The 23,199-nt window shown below is 36.5% G+C and overlaps 1 protein-coding gene across 6 annotated transcripts in view; it reads right to left on the bottom strand.

Annotated features, from left to right (window-relative positions):
- The window catches only part of LOC106096057 (mucin-5AC), a 73,354-nt gene that overhangs the window by 26,546 nt on the left and 23,609 nt on the right, over positions 1 to 23,199 (bottom strand). The window lies entirely within an intron of this gene.

Here is a 23,199-nt window from a genome sequence, read left to right as displayed (position 1 = left end):
GGGCCGGGAAGACTCCCCCAGGGTAGGCAAGGTTGAAAAAGTTGCGTAATGGACGAGCGAGCGTCGAGGAACACCTATGTACGTAAGACAAGTGTTGATATGCCTTCTGAGCCCGGGGATTTATTTACGTCTAAATTCTCAAGAAACCTTCTAACTTCACGAGTTCGAATAAATATTTGGGGCATGACGCAAGATACGTTGATTGAGGGGAGTGTTTGATTGCTATCCGGCAGGGAAGAGTTCCCTGCAAATATATTAGCCAACAGGTTAGCCTTATCGACCGGGTCAGTGAACGTTTGATCATCCTTAACAAGAGTGGGAATAGATTAAGAACTACCCTTTAGCCTTTTCACAAATGACCAAAAGCTCTTAGTTCCTCGTGTAGAAGCAACAACCTTAGTACGAAGACGCTGTTCGTAAAGAAATTTTTCGCGTCTAAGCACATTGGCATACGAAGATCTTGCCTGCTTGCGCAGCAATTCAGTATTGGCATTTTTATCCAAACGTCAGTTCCTGAATGCCACCTCTTTCGATTGGACAGCATCTCTGCATGTCTGGTTAAACCAACTTTTGTAGTCTGATATAGCCGTTGTAGTCTTAACGGGAATAAATGTCCTTATTTCATTTAATTTTATCTTCTCAATCATTTCAGCAGTAGCGTTTATATCGTCATCTAGAAAACATAGTTTCCAATTAAAATGCTGAAAGAATCCATTGAGCTCAGCCCAATGTGCTTTTTCGTATAAAAATATTGACCGCTTCGGGACTGGGGAGGAAGCAGTACAAAGAGCAGAATGCGAAAAAGAATAATATGAAAATAACATACAGGTGTGATAGCAAAAATGATGAATCGTATCTAAATTAACAATTTTGACAAACGTTTTCAATTATATGTGAATATAAAAAGTGACATGTCATAAGACATCTACATGCCGTGTAATAGCGCCTTTAGTTCTTTTCGCACCAAATTTGGTGATGTTAAGATCACTTAAACTCAATACAATTCCCCGGGGCCAAACGAAGAAGGGTCACTAAGTTGACTCTTTTTGTTATGCCCCTAACCTTGGCTCCACGAAAGTTTAGCTTGAACTGATCTGATGACTTGAGTGACAAAAGCTAGCACAATATTAGAACAAAACAAACAAAGTTGTAAGCTGACCGGCTGCCTTTCGTTTTCTTCTTTTTTTTAAGTTTATCCTGATGACTCATGTTAAGTTATGTAAACTTTGAACTCTCATGCTTCTCTCATTTCGCAAACAGCTGTTTCAAAAAGAAGTAATTCAACTAAAGTTTCTAAAAAAATTAAAACAAAAGTAAACGCATAAAGCAAAACACACCTCTTTTCTTTTTTTTTTTGAAATGACATCAATTGGGAATTGTTCAACTCAATTATTCTAAAATTATAACAATTGTATAACTAGACACAAACTATACATTTGCATATGATCGCTCTCGGACGAGAGCGCAGAAACATACTATTATACACATGTATGTATGTATGCATGGGCAAATGAAAAACATCACACTTTTTTCGATGGCAACGCTAACAATTATCGTGTCACCAACTTATTTTGTCCGTCATTGTTGTCGCCGTCGCCGATGCCGTCTTCGTCCATGTCCATCTATTCTATTTCCTAGATCATACAGAGTTGAATTTTGTGCTGCCTGCTTTGCTCATTTATAATCGCAGCTGCCGCATCGCAAGCAAGTGTATTTATTCGCATTGCCTTGTTCCCATTGCAATTGCTGCTGTTGGTATTTTACACACAAGGCGGCGGCTGGCTACATAAACACGATGGCGTAAATAGCGACAGAGATGACAAGGTTTGCTTTTTGTATTCGATGTTTTTTTTCCTAATTTTTTTCTAACTGAATGCTGAGCTATTTTTGTAAAATTGTTGCTCGGTTAGAAAAAAAAATCATATTAAATAAATTTGAACTTAGCACTTAGTAGTTAGCACATTGGGTCAAGGTAAGTTTGTGTGTGGATTGAATGAATATAAAATACATACAGGGGTACCTTCTATAAGAACTCCGTAAGTGGTCATGAGCTTCAAGAAATTGTCATTAACTTCAAGAAATTATAACTTTTTTTTGTTTATATTGTGTTCGACGTGAATGCGTCGTCATTTGTATCTTAGGTTGGGTTTTAAAGAGGGTGCGGATACTAATCCGCCCTTATGCCACTATGAACCAGTGCTGCCTGATCTGTTTGGGGAGAGATCGTCAAAACTTAAAAAAATCTCCAATTTATTTTCTAAAAAAACGTCATAACATCGTCACACCTAAAATTCGACTTTATTATACAGAATTCGCAATTTTCGGTGGACAAAAGACCTCAGAAAGCTAAAATATTGAGAGCTGCTCGATTTTATTTACTTTAAATAAATACATCAACATTTAATATCCAGAACAAATTTTAATGAAACTTCTCCAAAGGGAAGAATAATTAAAATTTTCCCTAACAAAGTTTTAATGAAATCTTTAATAAAATTTCTCCAAGTACAAAATTTCAAAGAAATGTTGAGAAAATCTAAAAATTAAATTTTAATGAAATTTCGTTTTTTTTCACAAAACTTATTCTACTCATATAAAGAGCTAATATAGTACTGGCAAATAATATATTGCTCAAAAGGGCCTTTTTGGCGCAAAAACCGAAATTGTAAAAACCCTGCTATACTACTATATTTAGCAAAAAAAACTTAGTCCATTTTCCAATATCGAACTGAAGTCCTGAATAATTAGTCAAAAGGAAAATCGAAAAAAAAAAATTAAGAGCGGTATGCCCCTCAAACGAAATTTCGTATCCTAAGCCAAATTTTCGGTTTGCTTTGTGTTATAGGGTGACATTGAAAGCATTGGATATCTTTTTTGGTTAAGGCGCTATTACACGGCATATAGATGTCTTATGACATGTCCCTTTTTGTATGCACATATAAATGAAAATATTTGTCAAAATTTTCAATTTACATACGATTCATCATTTTTGCTATCCCACCTGTATGTTATTTTCGGATGACATAACCTAAAAGTTTGAGCAAAGGCTGATTTTTGTATGCGTAAAAATTGATAAAGTTGTTAGAAAGCTGGTTAAATCATAAATTTGTGAAAACAATTTAATTTGGGTTTGCTTTCATTCGACTGACAACAAAAACAGCTGATTTCTTTATGTTTTTGTCAGAAGGAATAGAGGACGCTCTAATCGAAAAAAATTACATGTGCTATGTTAGTCACAACATGCAACTCAATCAATCTGTACGAAATAATAAGGTTTGTGAAAGAGTGTGTTGCGCTTTTGGTCTTGCAATTACAACAATATTTGGATAAAAGTGGAAGATGCTGACAAAGGCTTTTGGAAAGTTGTGTTATTTAACTTATAACAGTGAAAATACTACAAAATCGAATTGTTTTTACAAATAAATTCTGTAATTGTCCCTTTTTAAATTGCTTTGTGTTTCATTATATATTAATTAAAAAGTGGTGGGTTTTGGTTGAATTTACAAAAACATGCATGAATTTCAGTACGACCCACATTTTTGTGTACACATGCTCGTAAGCAGCTGATAAATTTATTGATACCATATTATTTTTTTATATGTAAATGGCAACATTTTTGCCAAAGAAACCAAAAAAAATCAAATGTGGTAACCTTGTCAAACCACCGAAAGAACGATTTTCGAAAAACTTTCCGTAAAAAAGAACGTAGTACCAGCCTTAAAAACACTACTTCATGGGCACAGAATGCAGCCCACTTTTAACTTTCCGCATTGCTTTAGTGGGACAAAACATAATAAAGCCATAAATAAAATAAGTTTTTTTTTTTAACAATTTTAAAAAGGAAATCTGTCAAATTAAGCTATTTCAAATCTATATTAAGTTTTGTTAATACCGGTGTTAAAATTTTCTACCAGAAAAAATAGTTGGTATCAAGATATATTCCTTTACAGGTAGTGGCAGTTGCCCAACAGCAAAATATTGAGTGCATTATCTAGTCAAAATCAGTGATTAGTGCAACTCTGTTTTTGAGTATGTTACTAGTTCGCGCCATTTTTCGTTGCTTGTGCGTTATAGTTTTAACTATAATACACACCCACACAACCAAAAACTTGTTGACAGATAGTGCACTTCGCGTGAAAAATTGTACTCAGCTGTTAACGGTACACTACCTGTTAATTATGTCATGATTGGTATGTAACCAAGGATAATCATCTACAGGTAGTAGCAGTTGCCAAACAACAAAATATTGAGTGCACTATCTGTCAAAATCAGTGATTAGTGCAACCCTGATTTTGTGTATGTTACTAGTTCGCGTCATTTTTCGTTGTTTGTGTGTGTTATGGTTCTTAACTATAATACTCACACACAACCAAAACTTGTTGACAGATAGTGCACTCGCGAGATAAAATTGTAGTCGCTGTTTACGGTACACTACCTGGTGTTACTAAATTAGGGCGACTTTTTGAGTTTGTTCTCAAAAATTATTTCCTGTTGCACGATTAATTGAACTTTTACCTATTAATGACTGAAAGAACATTTATTCCATTTAAATATTGAAAAAGGTAGCGCACAAAAAACCACTTTGAAATTAAATGTTTATAAAATTTTTTAAATCGTTCTGTGCATAAAGTTTTTTTTATCAAACCGCCTAGATTCAATATTTTCTCTAATCTAAAATAAAACTCATCAAAATATTAAACAGGGAAACTTTTTATGTATAAAAGTCATCATGCTAGGAAGTATTCAAAAAGGATTCTTTGTCTATTCTACGTTTCTACCCGGCAAGTCAATTTAAGAGCTTGTTCTTTAGGGTGGCGACTTTTTATTTTTTTTCTCAAAATTTCATTCATTCATTCATTGATTTTGTCATATTTTATTTAATCTTTCTCTATTTGCCAAAAAGATGTAAGTGAAGTCAATAATATGTTACATACAAGTTGAGTTCTTATTGCCTTAAAGTTGAGTTGAATTAATTAAAAGGCTTCTCCTGAAAAGTTTAACGGCCTTATTTACAAAACTTAATGAAGACTTGACAGAGGTTTATTTGACATACATATTTCCTTTATAGAACTGTTAAATAAATCTAATTTAAGGCTTCATAAAGCTTTGTGAATAAGGCTGTACATCTTTTGACGCTAATGGAACAAAGGCGAGAGAGATCTATATTTAATGGAGCATAACCTATTGAAGTATGAGTAACTAATCACACTACATATATATTACAAATAAAACATAATCTGAGAGAGGGGGAACTATAAATTAGAGGGCAAAGCTTTATTCAATATGAGTATTTTATACCATAACTTGCCCCAAAACACATTTTTTATAACATTAAAATCGATCGAGCACTATTTGCTAACAACTTGCATAAAGCTACATGGATAGGCACATGTCATATAAATGACTTCATTAAATTTACTTACTACCGTGTGACGACATTTCCTCTCAGCTGTTGCCACTTTCCTATGTTTATACTCAGAGTTTTTAATTGTTTCTATTGCCTCTCTACGTTTTTGCAATATGAATTTACACACACACACACACACAACATTCAATAACTATATGTATGTTGCTTGAAAAAGATGTTAGTGGGTGGATACACACATATAGTATTCTTTTTTACTTTGTGGCCATTTGTTATCTTTGATTTTGTAGACACCTCACAGTTTGTGGGTGACGAGTTATCTGAAGACATTAGGGTGATGCAGAAAACGATTGAATTTTTTATTAACAAAGAGAGAAAGTTTAAAAAAGTCTCAAAGAGGATTGAAATAAAATATAATTTTTTTGTGCTCTCAAAATTTTACAGCAAAAGTCAAGTTAATAGGTGTCGGTAATTATTTTAATATTCTTCAAAGCAAGCAGCTCTGCCGAAAAAATTAAAAAATAAAATTTACAGCAAAAAGAAAAGAATGAAATGCCGAACCCCTATATACGTGCATTACGCCATTGCTTACTTCACGGGAAAGGAAATAATGCATATTTAAAAAATGCAAACTGCAGAATTCTGCTTGCTGCATGTTTTTAGATAATACTCATTTACCTATATTCACAAGCGCCACCAATCAGTCTATGTGCGAAGTTTAAATTCATTATCTATATATAATTTATCTATGATGTCTTTCAAATATTGTTGCCAAATTTTCTTGAAAGTGTATTTTTTGAGGAAAATTCGACGCACAAAACTTAATGTTATAGCCAACAATATATTTTTGTAGAGATAAGTTTTTCCATCATGTTTTAAAAATGATTTTGGGCAAATGTAGCGCGGTTGGCTCCAATACCGACCGCTTTTAGACTTGTTAATCCTATATAATTTAAGTCTATTCATTATGAAATGGCATACTAATGTAAACATAAATCAAGTGACAGCTGTCAAGAAGACCAACTCCGATGAAATTGTTGCCAGATTTAAAATTATACGTTGAAAGCAGCGATGCCCATAATAAAAATGTGACTGTATGTGTTTTCGCCCAATTGGTGTTTTGCAAAAATAAACATAAAATAAGAAAACCCAAATTCTTTTTTATACCTTTGAAGTTTTTAATCAATAAAAATTATCGTTTTTAAAATAAAAACAGAAAAACGATGCGTGTACCCTGTGCATGTTCATTTGTTGTTGTCTCAACAACGACTGAAACGAATGCTGCGTTTTAGTTTAGTACTCGATAGGCAAACCGTGAGGGGCAAAAATTAAAACGCAAAAAATGTTTCCAGTGTAAATGCTGGTACTACATTCGCTTTTCGCGGTATTTTTAAAGCAAAAAAGGTGCTGATAGCATCCAGTAAGACCCAGTATTCCCTCATTGCTTATGGTAAAATTTTAATAAAATTGTTATTTCGGTAATGTTTCAAAAAAGTAATTGCGAAAAAAATTGTTTTAATCGATGAAAAACGAACATAGTACCGGCCATAAGTCTGATTGTTTGCCATGAGATGGTAACGCCATTTGCTAAACTGTTAAAACAATACGAGAAAAAAAGTGAAAATATTTGTAATATTTATAATTAAAAATTGCAAACATGTGTGGTTATAGAAGTCAAATAAAATTCATTAAGATTTGTGCACACAATTTTATAAATAATTGATTTTAATTTTATTATGCAATTCACAATAGTTGGCCACACTTGTTTGTGAAAAACATATCCTGGCAATCCTGACGACAGATGTCGTCATTTGCTGTAAAATTTTGAGAGCACAAAATTTTCTCTGTTATTTCAATCCTCTTTGGATCCTCTTTGTGATTAAGCAGGAGATAGGTCTAAATGGTAAATATATCGAGATATGGTCCGATTTGGACCGGATTTGTCGTGGATGTCAAGGCTCTAATACCACTCAAGTTTTGCAAGTTTTTGCCCATGAACATTCCACTAAGGAACAGGGGCAAACTCCTCACATATCAATGAGTGCAGTCCGATTGAAGTTTAAAGCTCAATGAAAAAAGGCCTCCTTTTTACAGCTAAGTCCGAACGGCGTGCCGCAGTGCGACGCCTCTTTGGAGAAAAGTTTTACATGGCATAGTACCTTACAAATGTTGCCAGTATTTGGAGGGGAAAACCACCGCTGAAAAATTTTTTTCTGATGGTCTCGCCAGGATTCGGTGTCATAGGCAGATATGCTAACCTTTGCGCTACGGTGGCCTCCAAATGGTCGAATGAACTCAAGAAGTCTAAAGATGGATTTTCATGGCAGCTATGTCCAAATTACTTCAGATTTGGAGTATATATAGGGTCAAAAATAGGCTTTAAAAGAGAAAAAATATTCGTCGGGTGACCTGTATTTATGGCAATTTTATAAAAATGCTCCATTATAAATCTCTGTACAGAATTTAAACCAAATCTTGTAAAAAAAAACGCTTGTTGTGATCCTCGAACTTCATTTGCCCAAAACGAAAATAACCACTAAAAAAAATTAAAATTTTTTAAAAAATTTACATTTTTAGAGTAAAAAATGGAAAATCGGCACTTTACTATTTTTGAAGCTAAAAATCGGCAAAATGCCGAAAAATAGCTAAATCTGGCAGCCCTGGTTCTACATAAGCCTGCATTGGTACTAATCCAGAACTTTGTTGTCCTGGATAGATGCCATTTTCATACAAATTTGACTGCTCTGCATTATAGGTATAGTACTAAAATAAAATACAGCGGAAGAGAATAAGACTATGTGTTACTCATGACATAATTACCAGGTAGTGTACCGTAAACATCTGAGTAAAATTTTTTGTCGCGAAGTGCAATATCTGACAACGGGTTTTGGTTGTGTGTGTGTGTGTGTATTATAGAACCATAACATATATACAACGAAAAATGGTGCGAACTAGTAACATACACAAAACAGTGTTGCACTAATCACCGATTTTGACAGATTATGCCCCCAATATTTTATTGTTGGGCAACTGCCACCACCTGTAAATGAATATATCTTGTGTGTTCACTTGGCATCAACGCTAACATAAAGGGCTCGGCATTGCTGGTCTAAAGCAAACATCATTTAGTCTTTTGTACCTATAGGTATATGCAATTTTTATTTTCACCAAAATAGACCTATTTATTTTCTATTCATCCCAATGTACACATGTACACACAAAGCCCAGTACAAGTGTGTTGTGTTAGTTTTATGACGTTTTACCTTCCAATATTAGATCGACACATCATTCCCAGTGTTATTGAGAATGAGTTCTGCATTTGCATTGAGGCTTTTTTTTTTTGTTTTTTCATAAATTACTGCGACGTGTTTAAAAAGGAGGATGTTTGGGGCTTATGCGCGTTCCAATTGTTTAAATTTCTATTTGCATTACGACGAGACTACGGTCTGTATATTTCGATTCGATTTTGTTATCAATGTTATAGGAAACCACCACTTTGCGGTGTCGTCATAAAAAGTGCTGCCATCGATAAGATTGTTTATTATTGCAAACGCAAATCAAAATGTTTTTGTATATGCTTCAATATGTATTCGTACTAAAAATACCTAAAAGTTATTAAAGAAGAAGCAATGGAAAGCAGTTGAACATTGGGGTGTATATTTAACTTCTATTATAGAAATGAAATAGTGAAGGATTAGAGTAGACCTAGTTGCTTGGGCAACGGATTGAGATACGATTGGGGCACAGACATACTTGTAGGTAATGGAGAGGCGACAATTCGCAAAAAATACGTGTATTCAAATTCTTTAGAATACAAATCTGAAGATCCATACCTCGATTTACGACACGCTTGTTTGTCGGAAAACTAAAAGGCGTATTTATTGTCCGATGTCGCCGAAATTTGGGACAGTGAGGTGTGTTAAGACCTTCAACATCCTTCTTCAATTTGGCCCAGATTTGGATATAGCTGCCATATAGACCGATCACTCGATTTAAGGTTTTGGGCCCTAAAAGGCGCATTTATTGTTCGATGTCGCCGAAATTTGGGACAGTGAGTTGTGTTAGGCCTATCGACATCCTTCTTCAATTTGGCCCAGATTGGTCCAGATTTGGATATAGCTGCCATATATCTCGATTTAAAATCTTGGCCCCATAAAAGGCGAATTTATAATCCGATTTCACTGAAATTTGACACAGTGACTTATGTTAGGCTTTTCGACATCCGTGTCGTATATGGTTCAGATCGGTTTATTTTTTGATATAGCTACTTAAAAGACCAATATTTTGTTATACACAATTGAACAATGACTTGTACTTGTATTTGGTCTAAATCGGAACATATTTCGATATGGCTGCTATGGGGCATAAGGTATGCATTTTTCACCGGATTTTAACGAAAGCTGGTTTACATATATACCCGAGGTGGTGGGTATCCAAAGTTCCAAATGCCTTTTTACTTTTTTTTTTGAAAACTCATATCATTTTGGCAATAAATTATTAACCATCGACAAAAATACACAGTCCTATATAATAATGAACTTAGATATGGCCATTTTATAGGCATATATATTGTATTTGCCATAAGTAAATAGGGAATCGCCATAAATAAATACCTATACATACACCTAATAACAAACTTCGAGTTGTTAAAATATTAATTTTTTTAATTATTTTTATATACTGGCAACTCGCAGCTAAATTAAATCAAACACTTGCACATACACGAGAGGCATTTATTGACTACGCCAATTCTCTATCAAAACATGCGGTGAATTAATACAAATGTTTTGTACCCCACACCAACCAAGTTCATTAACATCATTCATTTATTATTCATTCACTTTCAAGCAGAGTAGACTAAAACTCACCATACACCCAATCTACCACCACTCAACCAATACAACAAACAATAAGCCAAAAGCACAAAAACAACAATATGAAGTCCCAAAATATTGTTGTTTTGTCCAGAGAAAAAAAAAACAAGGAGAAGCGAAGCAGCTACCAGCAGCAGAAAGATTTTATGCATTGTAAAAACCCTATGTATGTATGAAAATACATATGTAACCTACAAAACGGTTGTATTGCTAGCTTGTCCTCTCCCTTTACCACCCACCACCACGTCATGCTAGAAGAGTTACCAGTCAAAATGAAATATGCATTATCACGAATAAGAGGAGTTTTTTTTAATACCTACATATAATTTGGATAATTCATCTGACTTATGACAGAACATGTACTGCACTAAATAGATGCGTGAAAAAATTAGGCATAACAATACGAATGCCAGCGGTGTATACAATATGAAAACAAACAATTAAGGTAAAAATACTTTTTAATATTTTATTTTATATTTTCATAGAATTTAAATAGGTACATTTAAAAAATACAATCTTACTTTTTACTTTATAGACACATTTGCTGCAATTCGTTTTATACATTCAAACAGTTTAAGAGGCGATTGATTTACTAAGAAATTAATTCTATATAGTTTTTCAATACATGTACCCTCTAACGTACTTATACATGTACTGTACCCCCTTTCTTTTATACTGGAAGCATTTTCTATTTCTAGACCCGCTTTTATTCGTCACTAGCTTTTAGCAGAAATAAACCGTGGGGTGATTTATTTCTGCAGTAGCTTGCCTTGTTTTTGTCTTTGAATTTCTCATTCTTTAAATTCATTTGCTTCTTTAGCTTTTGATTTATTTTTAAAATTTTTTTATTTCTCGATCTATTTTCAATAGATTTCAGTTTATTTTTATGAGAGAAAACACCCTGTTGACAACAGCCAAGACTCTGAGTGTGCTTCTTTAGGATTTATTTATTTTGAAATGAAAATGTTTGCGCGTACATATACATATGTATAGACATACATACATACATATACTTCGAATTGCTTTTATCAATACAAGATCATGAGAGGCCCAAAACGCACATCTTGCAAGCTTTTCTGTGAACTGGTCAATAGTGCTAATAATGATGCTAGGAAGAAAAAATTGCTGCCGAAAACCGAAAAATTGGTAAACGATATGTGTAATAGCCGGGTTTTATTTATTACTATACAGTGCATTATAGTGAATACAGTATGAAAATTACATCTACATGAATTGAATATTTTAAGAGAAATTATAAACCTCTTATATTTGCAGGCTCTTTGCAACAACTGCAGAATTGCCATAGATAAATTGTTTATATTGTAGATAAACTATTGGAACTTCGGAACATAGACCAGGGATGGAAAATACAGCACTTTAGTGCTTTTTCCACTCGAAGAGTACCGTAGTACCCCCGCAACGGATTTGGTACATTTTCAAGCACTAAGAATCTTCCAAAGAACTCCGATGTTTTCGAACCTTTTTTATACCCACCACTGTAGGATAGAGGGTATATTCATTTAGTCATTCCGTTTGCAACACATAGAAATATCAATTTCCGACCCTACAAACGATTTTAACGATGTCCGTGTGTCTGTCCGTCTCTCTGTTATAATCACTCTAGCGCCTTCAAAAATTGGGATATTGAGCTGAGATTTGGCACAGATACGTCTTTTTGATGCACGCTGGTTAAGTTCTTGAACGGGCCAAATCGGACCATATTTGGATATATCTGCTATATAGACCGATCTATCGATAAAGGGTCTGAAGCCCATAAAAGCTTTATTTATTACCCGATTTCGCTGAAATTTGAAACAATGGGTTAATTTAAGCCTCTCGTTATCTGAGCTAAATATGGTTCGGATCGGACTATATTTAGATATAGCTGCCATATAGACCGATCTCCCGATTAAGGGTCTAAAGACCATAAAAGCTTTATTTATTACCCGATTTCGCTGAAATTTTAAACAGACGATTACGGATCTGAAGCTAATAAAAACTTTATTACCCGATTTTGTTCAAATTTTAAATAATTTGGGTGCATAAGTTATCCAATTTTCACCTGATTGTGGTGGTGGGTATCCAAAGTTCGGCCCGACCGAACTTAATGCCTTTTTGCTTGTTGTCTAAAGAGGCGAGTAGTTCTCACTATAAAACGAGGATAATTACTTGTTAGCCGATCGAATCAAGTCCATCCGATTGTCGAATTGGCGTAATGCAGATCGCTTGGAGATTGTAAGGGGGCAATATCCGTTCATATTTAGAAACAGATGCCTCATGTACAAGTCGTCTTATTAAGCCTATAGAAAGCTTTGTGAACGACACGGAACCCTGATACTTGGCCTCCTGAGTCCCAGATATCTTTCATTTAAGTCCCATATTTTACCGATCTAGTATATGCCCGTTTGGGGCTTTTAGAGTGGGGCGTTTCCCTTGTTTACTTGACTTGAGCGCAGTCCGATTAAAGTTTTAGCTCAACGATGTGCCGAGTTCGAATGGCGAGTCGCATAGCGATACCAATTCGCAGAGATACTTGGCTAGAAACTTCACAAAAATGCTTACCTCTGCGTGAATGTGCATGCAATATGCTGAATTCTGTAAGACAAAACAGTATTACTGACATTTGTTAACATTCACAATAGTCAGATTTTCACAGTCTCAATTATATTCATGGGGCCTATCCACTTTATGCTTTTGTAAGTGACTTAACCTTCTATTAGTGAATCTTGGACATAAAGCTTATCACGATATTTCTGTGTTGTGATAACATCTTTCCGTTTTCATCCAAATAACGTTGGTAAAAATTAGATGCTTCCAGAGTGGTCTAGTTGACAAATAAATAAATTAATTTTGGTATCACAGGTTGTATGCGCGGCACACATCCTGCACGTTGGCATTTTCCCTTGCCAAAAGGAGTTTAGATGGCTGAATCTATCGCATCGTTCTTGGGCTACTTAAGGGAGTAGTATAGAGTTGTTGTTGTAGCCACATTTGCACGTGAAGGTGACGATCCTCGTCAAGCTATTATAAGCGAGCAAGTTCGTTCCGGTCTATACGCCTTATCGCCGCGGGAACAAGATGGCCATTGGTTATTTAAAGTCGCAAATAACTCGCCTTGTTGTATCAAGCATCATAGACACTCAGTTTTTAAGCAAGAGCCGGTGACACCCGGCCTCTCCCTGAAACTCTCCTCTCCGTATGGAGCATTCCACTATCCGCAGCCTGTGAACGCGCCCGGTAGCTCCCAGCTAAGCTTCACGTGATAACGAAGGACACCACACAGATTGGAGCTCAAAGTCCCAGCCTGTGTGATGCCTATAGTTATCCCGTGCCGAAATAGTATAGAGGTTTGCTTCTACTTCGTTGTCATGACTGCTGTGGTGGTCTGACTGATGCGCTGCTTTGTCTCAAGGTATACTGTTATGGAGCTGGAAATTAAAGATCTAATCGACATTTCCGGGCGGCGGTACTGCCAAAAACTAAAAAAATTTATGTCGGCTGATCGTTTGACTTAACCTAATTAAGTGAAACCTGATTTTAACTAGTGTTGAGGTTCAAAATTTTCTGAGATAACGATGGCTATATTGATATATTTCATTTCATGACAACGCATCGTATTGATAAATCTCATACATACATTTGTATATTTTTTGTTATCTCTTCAATATTTTCCATAGAATACAATTCATTCTAAGAAAAATGAGTACAAAGCAATGAAACATTTGAATGTCATTTGCCAGAAAACTTACAATTTCTCGTTTCTTCTTCTACTAGCATAATAAACCATATAAACGAGAATAGGCTCCAAATATGTCACCAATGCTTCACAGTTTAATCCATCACAAAAATAATAGAAAGAAAAAGAGGAAGTATTTTGCAGTGACAAAAAAAAACTTGTTGCGAATACTGTTGATAACTGCTTAGACAGTTATGTTGCACTTACTTATGCTGCGAAATGGGCATAATTGGTCTTCATGAGTTGAAAAATGCTTTCATTATTTTTGCTCCTCTACACATCACTAAACATATCTGATAATACATACCGAACATTTCAAAATGTTGATGTTGAATAATTTTATGCGTTACTCGATTGTATATCATTCAATGTTTCAAATTGAGTTTGTGAAATGAAATCGAGAAATAAAATCGTATGAAATGCACAAAAAACTTGACGTTTAGGTGTAGTTAACATTCAATATTTAACCATCTTTTATAATAACATCTTCTACTGGGCTAGGTTAGATCAGGTTATCTTTACGTGACAGTCTGTCGCCCGCATCGCTGAAGTTAGCATGTCCGCCTAGGTCACTGAATGACTGGGTTCGATTCCTGGCGAGAACATGAGAAAAAAATTTTCAGTGGTGGTTTTCCCGACGTTATTGAGATACTATGCCATGTAAAAACTTCTCTCCCAAGAGGTGTCGCACTGCGGCATGCCGTTCAGACTCGGCTATAAAAAGGAGGTCCATTATTATTAAGCTAAAACTTAAATCGGACAGCACTCACTGATATTTGAGAAGTTTGCACCTGTTCCTTAATGTAATGTGCATGAGCATGGGCCACTTCGCTTTCGTACGAAGGGCTTCCTGAAGTACATCTCTAAGAGTCCTGGTTAACTTTCCCCTAACCCCAATAGCCACGTCATCAGCTATCACTTCAACTCCATTTACTTCCAGAGACAGTAATATATTTTTAACGGCTATATTCCAGTGCACCTCTTTGAGGTGTTCCTCTGCTGATCCATATTTTCAGATTTACGGATCCCAAGCCTGCCGTAATGCATCTTTAAGTTAATAACTTATTATTATTTTCCTACGGTAGTATTGATGCCTAGAAAATCCAACTCCCTCATGACTGAAGTCGGTTTAACATTTTTAAAAGCAACCTCAAAGAAATGCTACCATCGTGCATTCCTTGACAGCGAGAGAGCTGTAAATGTAACCGACAAGGTCGTAAAGGATTGTTTGCTCTACTGTATGCATGCTGTAGGATTTCAAGGGATCTTTACCCTAAGACATTTTTGTATCACCTCTCTAGAGTATTGGGCATAAACGATGACAAACTAATAGGATGAAAATCTTTCGCCTTCGTGTGGTAAGGTTTACCTACTTTTGGAATGAAAATGATCTAGGACATGCCGATACAAGCAGAGTATATCTCCTTGTCCATACATTTTCTGACTTCTAAATATATCCCACCGCAATGGTATTCGAGGATTGTAACTTATAATATATTCGATAAGCAGCTTATCCCTTCCGTTGATATCCGAACTTATTATACTAATTATACGAGGTATTATAAAGGGTGATTTTTTTGAGGTTAGGATTTTCATGCATTAGTATTTGACAGATCACGTGGGATTTCAGACATGGTGTCAAAGAGAAAGATGCTCAGTATGCTTTGACATTTCATCATGAATAGACTTACTAACGAGCAACGCTTGCAAATCATTGAATTTTATTACCAAAATCAGTGTTCGGTTCGAAATGTGTTCATTCACCGTAACGTTGCGTCCAACAGCATCTTTGAAAAAATACGGTCCAATGATTCCACCAGCGTACAAACCACACCAAACAGTGCATTTTTCGGGATGCATGGGCAGTTCTTGAACGGCTTCTGGTTGCTCTTCACTCCAAATGCGGCAATTTTGCTTATTTACGTAGCCATTCAACCAGAAATGAGCTTCATCGCTGAACAAAATTTGTCAAAATTTGAACACATTTCGAACCGAACACTGATTTTGGTAATAAAATTCAATGATTTGCAAGCGTTGCTCGTTAGTAAGTCTATTCATGATGAAATGTCAAAGCATACTGAGCATCTTTCTCTTTGACACCATGTCTGAAATCCCACGTGATCTGTCAAATACTAATGCATGAAAATCCTAACCTCAAAAAAATCACCCTTTACTTAAATATTTGTATTTTTATTTTACTGTAGTTTTTCGTTTCCCATGACTAAATTATTTTTTTCTCTTTAAAAAAAATTTTTTTCATCGTTTTGTGTAAAGAATGAAATCTTGTGCTATAATTTTCACCCATACTTTATTATTCATCCCCCAAACGTCATAGTGGTCATTCTCTTTTATTATAACGAAAACAGCTGATATGAATAACGGCAAAAGGAGGCATACTTACTAAAATCACATTTCTGATATCGCACACTCTTCTTATACACTTGCAATTTACTGTTAAACTGGCTCATGAGTGAGTATATGTGAACGTGTTATACAGCATTTCCGGCGGATGAGAAATATGACGCTCAATATTATTTATATTGCTGGTAGGTTGGTCAAAGTAACAAAAAAAAAGAAAAACCCAACTATTATGTGGGGACATGTGCTTCTTTCACACATCTGAAACTACAGAACTATAAGATTGATACATACAAACATATGTATATGTGTGTTTGTGCAAGTTGCTGTCATGACGTATGAGAAGCCAGAAACTGTTTATATTGAAACATTCTGCATAGAGAACTTTCTGTGGGAATATTTTCTACTAGGGGATTAAGGGTTTACTTCTTTGTACCTAATAAACATATCCAACTTTAAAATTCTTGTATAGCAAGTAAAAGCGTTCTAAGTTCGGCCGGGCCGAATCTTGGAAACTCACCACCATGGATTGTGCTAAAAGTTTACACAAAACGGTCTTAGTTAAAGGGCATAATTGTATTTTCCCAAACTAGGCAAAAATTTAAGCCTCTTAGGGCCGTAAAAGGCTAAACGGGAGATCGGACTATGTGGGAGTTATATCAGATTATAAACTGATTTGGACAATGGCCCTTATTATGTATGTCGAACTTGAATATTCGACTACGACTGCCGAGAATTCGCGGTTTTATTTCGTCGTATTATGAACAAAATGGAGGTGATTGCTTTCTTGACAGATGAGCAACTTGCCGGCATTATATATTACAAAGACCAAACAGCTTGATTTTGCACATAATGCCAATGAAATATTAACTAATTTTCAGCTGTCGAAGTCGAAAATTCGACTACGGCATACATAATAAGGGTGAATATGTACTCGAACTTATCATGCTTTTTTGGAAGTCATAACAAAACACTAAGTATCAAATTCAGGGGCTCAAGCCATCAACTCGAGAGACAGGTTTAAATGGGAGCTATATCAGGTTATAGATCGATATAGCTGGCAGGGTTGTTAGAAGTCGTAACAGAACACTATGTTCAACCAAATCAGATAATAATTGCGGCTTCGAGGGGCTCAACATGTCAAATTTGGAAGCTATTTCAGGTTATACCTACGATTCGCACAATACTTGTGACGATTGAGAGAGAGGGGCTCAAGAAGTCAACTCGAAGCACCACTTTATACGTTTGATAGCTATATCCAAATCTAAACCGGTATGACGCAACAACAAGAAGTATCTGGTTCGACGACAGTGATTTTTACAGAGGGACATGGTTTGAGGGACTTAGAATCACAATAGAACTGGCAAACTATCGAAAATCGCAACATTCGATATTTTTGATAGTTTTTATATTAAATATCGATAGTATCGATACTATCGTTCATTTCACATCACCTATATGGCTTGAGGGACTCAGAATTAGAGCTGGCAAATTATCGATAATCGCAACATTCGATATTTTTGATAGTTTTAATAATAAATATCGATAGTCTCGATACTATCGTTCATTTCCCATCACCTATATTTCAGACGAAAATGAGAAGTAAAATCGGAAGATCGATTTATATAGAAGCAATATCAATGCACAGACCAAATAAACCAAGATTAGTAAAGTCAGTTGGAAGTTGTGGGAGAAATCATTGTACATGTTAGCCTAATCGTATGAAAATTGAGCCCTCTATAGGCGCAATGTATCTTGAAGGATACGTTCAGTGTCGAAACGCTTTCTTTTTGATAGTATCCATCGAAAGAATATCAATCGATATTCAGTCAAAAAATAAAATATCGATAGTGCCGTCGATATTTTGCCAGCTCTACTTAGAACGCCAAGTCTATCGAAAATATATATGCTTTATGGGGTCGCCGATAATTATCCTATGGTGGTGCTGTTACAAACGGGATGACAAAATTAATATACCCATTAGCATAATAATGTTTTTCAGCTAAAGTACAAAAAGGCTTTTTAAGGCCTTCAAGCTTACAAATTGAAACATTACCCCTATGATTTTGATTATGCTTAACATTACTAAAATTTCGAATGATACTTTTTTTGGGTTATCCAAGCGATACCCATCTAACTAATGTTACATACGCGACTACCCTAAATGACAACCGTTCACCACGTGCTTACACATGTACATACCTGTATTCAATAGTCATAGCAAAATAACATGTAAGTGCACTGCATGGGCTTAAGCAGCAGCGTCAGATTTTTGTTAAGCCTGTAACGACGATTTACCTAACTTACATTATGGTTCAGTAGCTGCTGTTGAGAACTTACACCATCATAACATTGACATGTGTGTTGTGTGCCCATCTCTTCTACTCTCACTCTCTTCACCGTACACTCGGGCCAAAAACGTTATGTGAATAAGTAAATAGTTCCATACACATAATGGTAATGTTAGCACTAACTGTATTTGACAGCGACAGTAGTACAATTAGAGAAAAAAAGAGCACTCATACTGTGTAATAACGTATTGACATACATTACGGCTAAGTATGCACACACGTTAACAATATGACGAAGTGACTGTGGGGAGTTGTCAGTTAGACAGGTGTAATTACATACATACAGACAAATGTAAATGGTCGAGAGTTGTTAAAATTGCGCGCATGTACATAAGTTAAAAGGGTTATTATTAGCTGTTATAAAACCAGCTATATTTTGATTAACTTGATCTTGACCTTTCCTCGGACAAATGTAATATGTAACTACCTAACTAGGAATTACAAATTTGTTTAATTTGATTTTTTAAATAAAGCGTAATATTATTGACAATTTTTTTTTTCAAACACCTCAAAAAAATCTCCAATTCATCTAGAACTGTGTGAAATTATCAAAAATCTATTCAAATATTAAACAGACTCATACACACAATGATCTTTGCTTCGTTTTGATGTTGATGCAACAGCTGTTACTTGACACCCCAACTATGTTGGACAAACTGTTAGCTGAGGTCAATGAATCTGCGTTTTATGAAAATTCAATTCACAAAAATAGGGGATGAAAAAATGCATATGTATGCATACAAGCAACAAATGCATGTTTGAACGGATCCCTGGCATCAACTAATCTCTACGTTAAGATGTGTGTGTGGTACCTATGGTCTTTTTAATCCTGTTTTATTTAAGCACAGTGCAGTGCAGTGCAATGTATATTGTATGGAAACAACATTTATCCGTCACCACGAAGATCTGGGATAGGTATCCGGTGCAGTTATTTTCTGTACCCATACGATTTTCCTTATGACTATCCAATTAGAAAACATATTTCATATTTATCAGACCATGTCTAATATCAAAGATGCTAATGGTAATGAAGCGTTTTCCAATAACACGTGTTGTTTTAGTATTCAAAGTAAAAAAAATATGATCGGATTATTTGGCCCAATCTAGATCTGCACGAGGTTTACCGCTGGCTAGAACAAACGTCTCAGTCCATTGTGTCCGTCATTACACGCCACCAAACAAGATCTCCGTGTCTCAGATATCTTAGATACGAAAAATATCTGCACGAAAAGCGTCTCGGTGCCAAAGTTCTTGCTTCTTCAAAGGGAAGTAGGAACTTTTGGTCCTTTGTGATAAAGTGATTAAGCATTAAACAAGATATTCACTGACCAACTTGATAAAGTTAGACTGCTGGCTGACTTGTTATTGAAGATGATCTAGCTTCAGGCCTACAGATATGTTTTCAAACTCGTGGTGTCAAAAGGGTTGTCGCCAATCTTGACGTAAATAAATCCCCGATAGCATATCATCACTTGTTGTCCATTGTGCCCGCCATGACAGGTCACTGTGAACGAATAGCTTCACAAACAAACAAGATTTCCGTGTGTGTGCCGAGTACTAAGACACAAAAAAGTTCTGCACGAACGGCGTTCTTTCTTGCTTCTTTAAGGGGAAGTAGGAGCTTTTGGTTCTTTGTGAAAAGAGTGAACGGCAACCCATCGGCTATTCCACTTCTCATTAATGACGAGCCGATATTCACTGACCCGTTTGAAAAGGCTAACCTGCTGGCTGACTTGTTTGCAGAAAATTCTTCACTGCCGTAAAGCGATCAACCACTTCCCGCTATTGAAGACGTATCTAGCCCCATGCCTCAGATATGTTTTCGAACATGTGGAGTCATGGGGTTGTTGCAAATCTCGACGTAAATAAATTCCCGGGGCCCGTATAGCATATAATCACTTGTTCTATGCAAGTGTTCTTCGACGCTCGCCCCTCCTTTAAGCAATCTTTTGAACTTTGCTTATCGTGCGGGAGTTTTTTAGGCACGTTGAGAGTGCGGATATAAATCTGCCCCATGCCACTATGGACATAAACCTAAACCAGTAATCGGGTAGTTGTGCATTTTAAATACTAAAAAGTATCCTCAAAAAAGAAAATTTATGGCAAGAATTCCGTGCTGCTTACAAAATCCCTAATTGTTTTCCATACCACGCCCCTTAGTTGGTCCTATGTCATTGCCCGGCTCTCGCGGCAACGTCTCATCATCTTCTCCACATGGCCTACACATGCTATCACTTGCCGCACCGATTTTGCACATGAAGCTCGTAGTTCTATGTATCCTGTTATGATACCGAACGCTTAATTGGCCCTCTGCTTGATTACTTTCAGTAATAGCCTCGTCTTCTCACAATCCATATCTCGCCATAGGATTTTTGTCGTCCTGTTGTTAAGTTGATCTATAGTGTTACATGAGCGTTCGTAGCCTACGCTCTTAACCCGGACTGTGTCGACCCCAGAGGCTTCGGGATTTGTTGACTGCAGTTCCCTGGCCTTTACTGCCAAATCGTCTGCTTTTTTATTCCCTCTTAATACGCTATGGCGCAGCACCCATACGATGCGAAGTGTGCCATCCTCAGAGAAGGAGTTAATCTCCTTCTTACCCTCCAAGATGTATGTCCCGATTGTAACCAGGGACTGCACGATACACGTCACCTGTTTTACTGCCCAGCCAGACCCACTCAACTCAGATCCAGATCCCTGCGGACGCACTCCATCTTAGTCGCAGAGTTCCTGGGCCTTGACACTCAACGGAATCAAGCAGACTAAAGATAGCACACAACAAACTGCTACAAAAACAACAACAACACCAAGAATGTTCGCGACTTTACCGTTCTGGTTGTTATTGCCCTTATGGCCAGTTTACTGCCCGTTAAGATGTTCACACGAGAAGTCCTGGCCTGCAGGACCGTATTATGGTCAGGCAGTCTAAAACAGATATCAGTCCCTGGGTTCTCAATGTAGACCCCCAGGCCCACTCTATTCTCGAGCTTTGATCCATCTGTGTAACATGATATTCCAGATGGCAATACTAGGATTCCGTCAATCCAAGACTGTGCCGCTGGCAGCAGTGTCTCGCCTTCAACCTCAAGTGTTGTCTCAGGTATCCGATCAGAAACCTATTCCATTCCTTCCAGGTTTCCTATCGTCGCCTCGATTATATCGCGATGGTATGACCTGCTCCTATCCTCTATCCTTTCTACCATCGCCTTAAGTCTCATAGCAGCAAAGGCTGCCTCACACTTAATCTGTATGTCTATGGGTCGGATATCTAGAAGTCTCCAGTGCCCTAGTGGGCGTGGTCCCCATCACTTCGCCTATGCCAAGACAACATGTTCTCTGAACCTGTGGTATTATTCTAACGTTGCACTTTTTCTCCGCCATAGTCCACCAAACTACTGAGACGTAACTAAGTATTGGTCTAATTACGCCCCTGCCGGATTCAGTCATAGTGCCCAAAATCTGTGAACCTTCTTGGTACGCTCCTGAATATGACACTTCCAATTAAGTTTCATGTCCAAAATCACTCCTAAGTGTTTGACCATGTCCTATATCGAAATCGTTCTATGGCATAAAATTGGCTCACCTTTGTCTTCCTCGTGAACAAGCAGATGTTGGTCTTTTCTGGGTTAACATTGAGACCCCTAGGTCTAGCCCAGTCGTATGCCATATGCAGGATCCTTACCCTTAGACGTGTTCAAATCCCTCCTCAGTCAACATCCGTAATAGGTCACTTATGGTGGTCAGCCATAGGAGTGGCGTTAAAATGCCCCCCTGTGACGTGCCCTGTGCCACATTCTCCCTTATATTTATGTTATGAGATCCACAATTTATCCATCTGTTGCATATGATTTATTCAGATCGCACTATAAGATTTGTTGTAGATGGATTCTCATCTGATGAATATAGATTGACCGCAGCAGTACCACAAGGCTATGTCGTTTCTCCCTCTCTTTTTCATATTTTCAATGACGATCTATTCTCTGACTTCGACCATAGGCCGAGTCTCCGAGAGATTGCAGACAGGAGGCGGATGATAGACGTGACACTCTGCCGGGATTTTCCTGCCATTTCTGAATGGGGTCAAATGAGCAGAGCGGATTTTAATGCACGCAAGGCGCATTGCTGTTTGTTGTCCAGACATTCAGAATTTCAAAACAAATGTCTATAAATACTACTTCCTCTTCTTCTTCAGTTCTTGTGGACGAAAACCTCTAAGTGAGTCTAATGGCAGACCATATTTTTGAAATTATGGGACTACTGGAGTCCCCAAATGTTGCTAAATTATTGGAAACACCTCAACATTGAATTAAGTTCCGTGTAGACATCTCTATCCGTTCAAAAGTTCTAAAATAATTTGCAAAACGATTCGATTTTAAAACACTGTGGGTCTGTTTCTACAGAGGCTCTTAGTTTTGTGTGTGCTTAACACAGAACGACTTGATTAGTATACCCCCAAAACTTATGATAGTGGGTACCTATACCATAAATAGACATAACGGTAAAAATTATCTTATCAAT

The sequence above is a fragment of the Stomoxys calcitrans genome, chromosome 4 (genome assembly GCF_963082655.1).
Source record: "Stomoxys calcitrans chromosome 4, idStoCalc2.1, whole genome shotgun sequence".
Classification (NCBI taxonomy): Eukaryota; Metazoa; Arthropoda; class Insecta; order Diptera; family Muscidae; genus Stomoxys; species Stomoxys calcitrans.
This window is presented reverse-complemented; position numbering and strand designations above follow the sequence as displayed.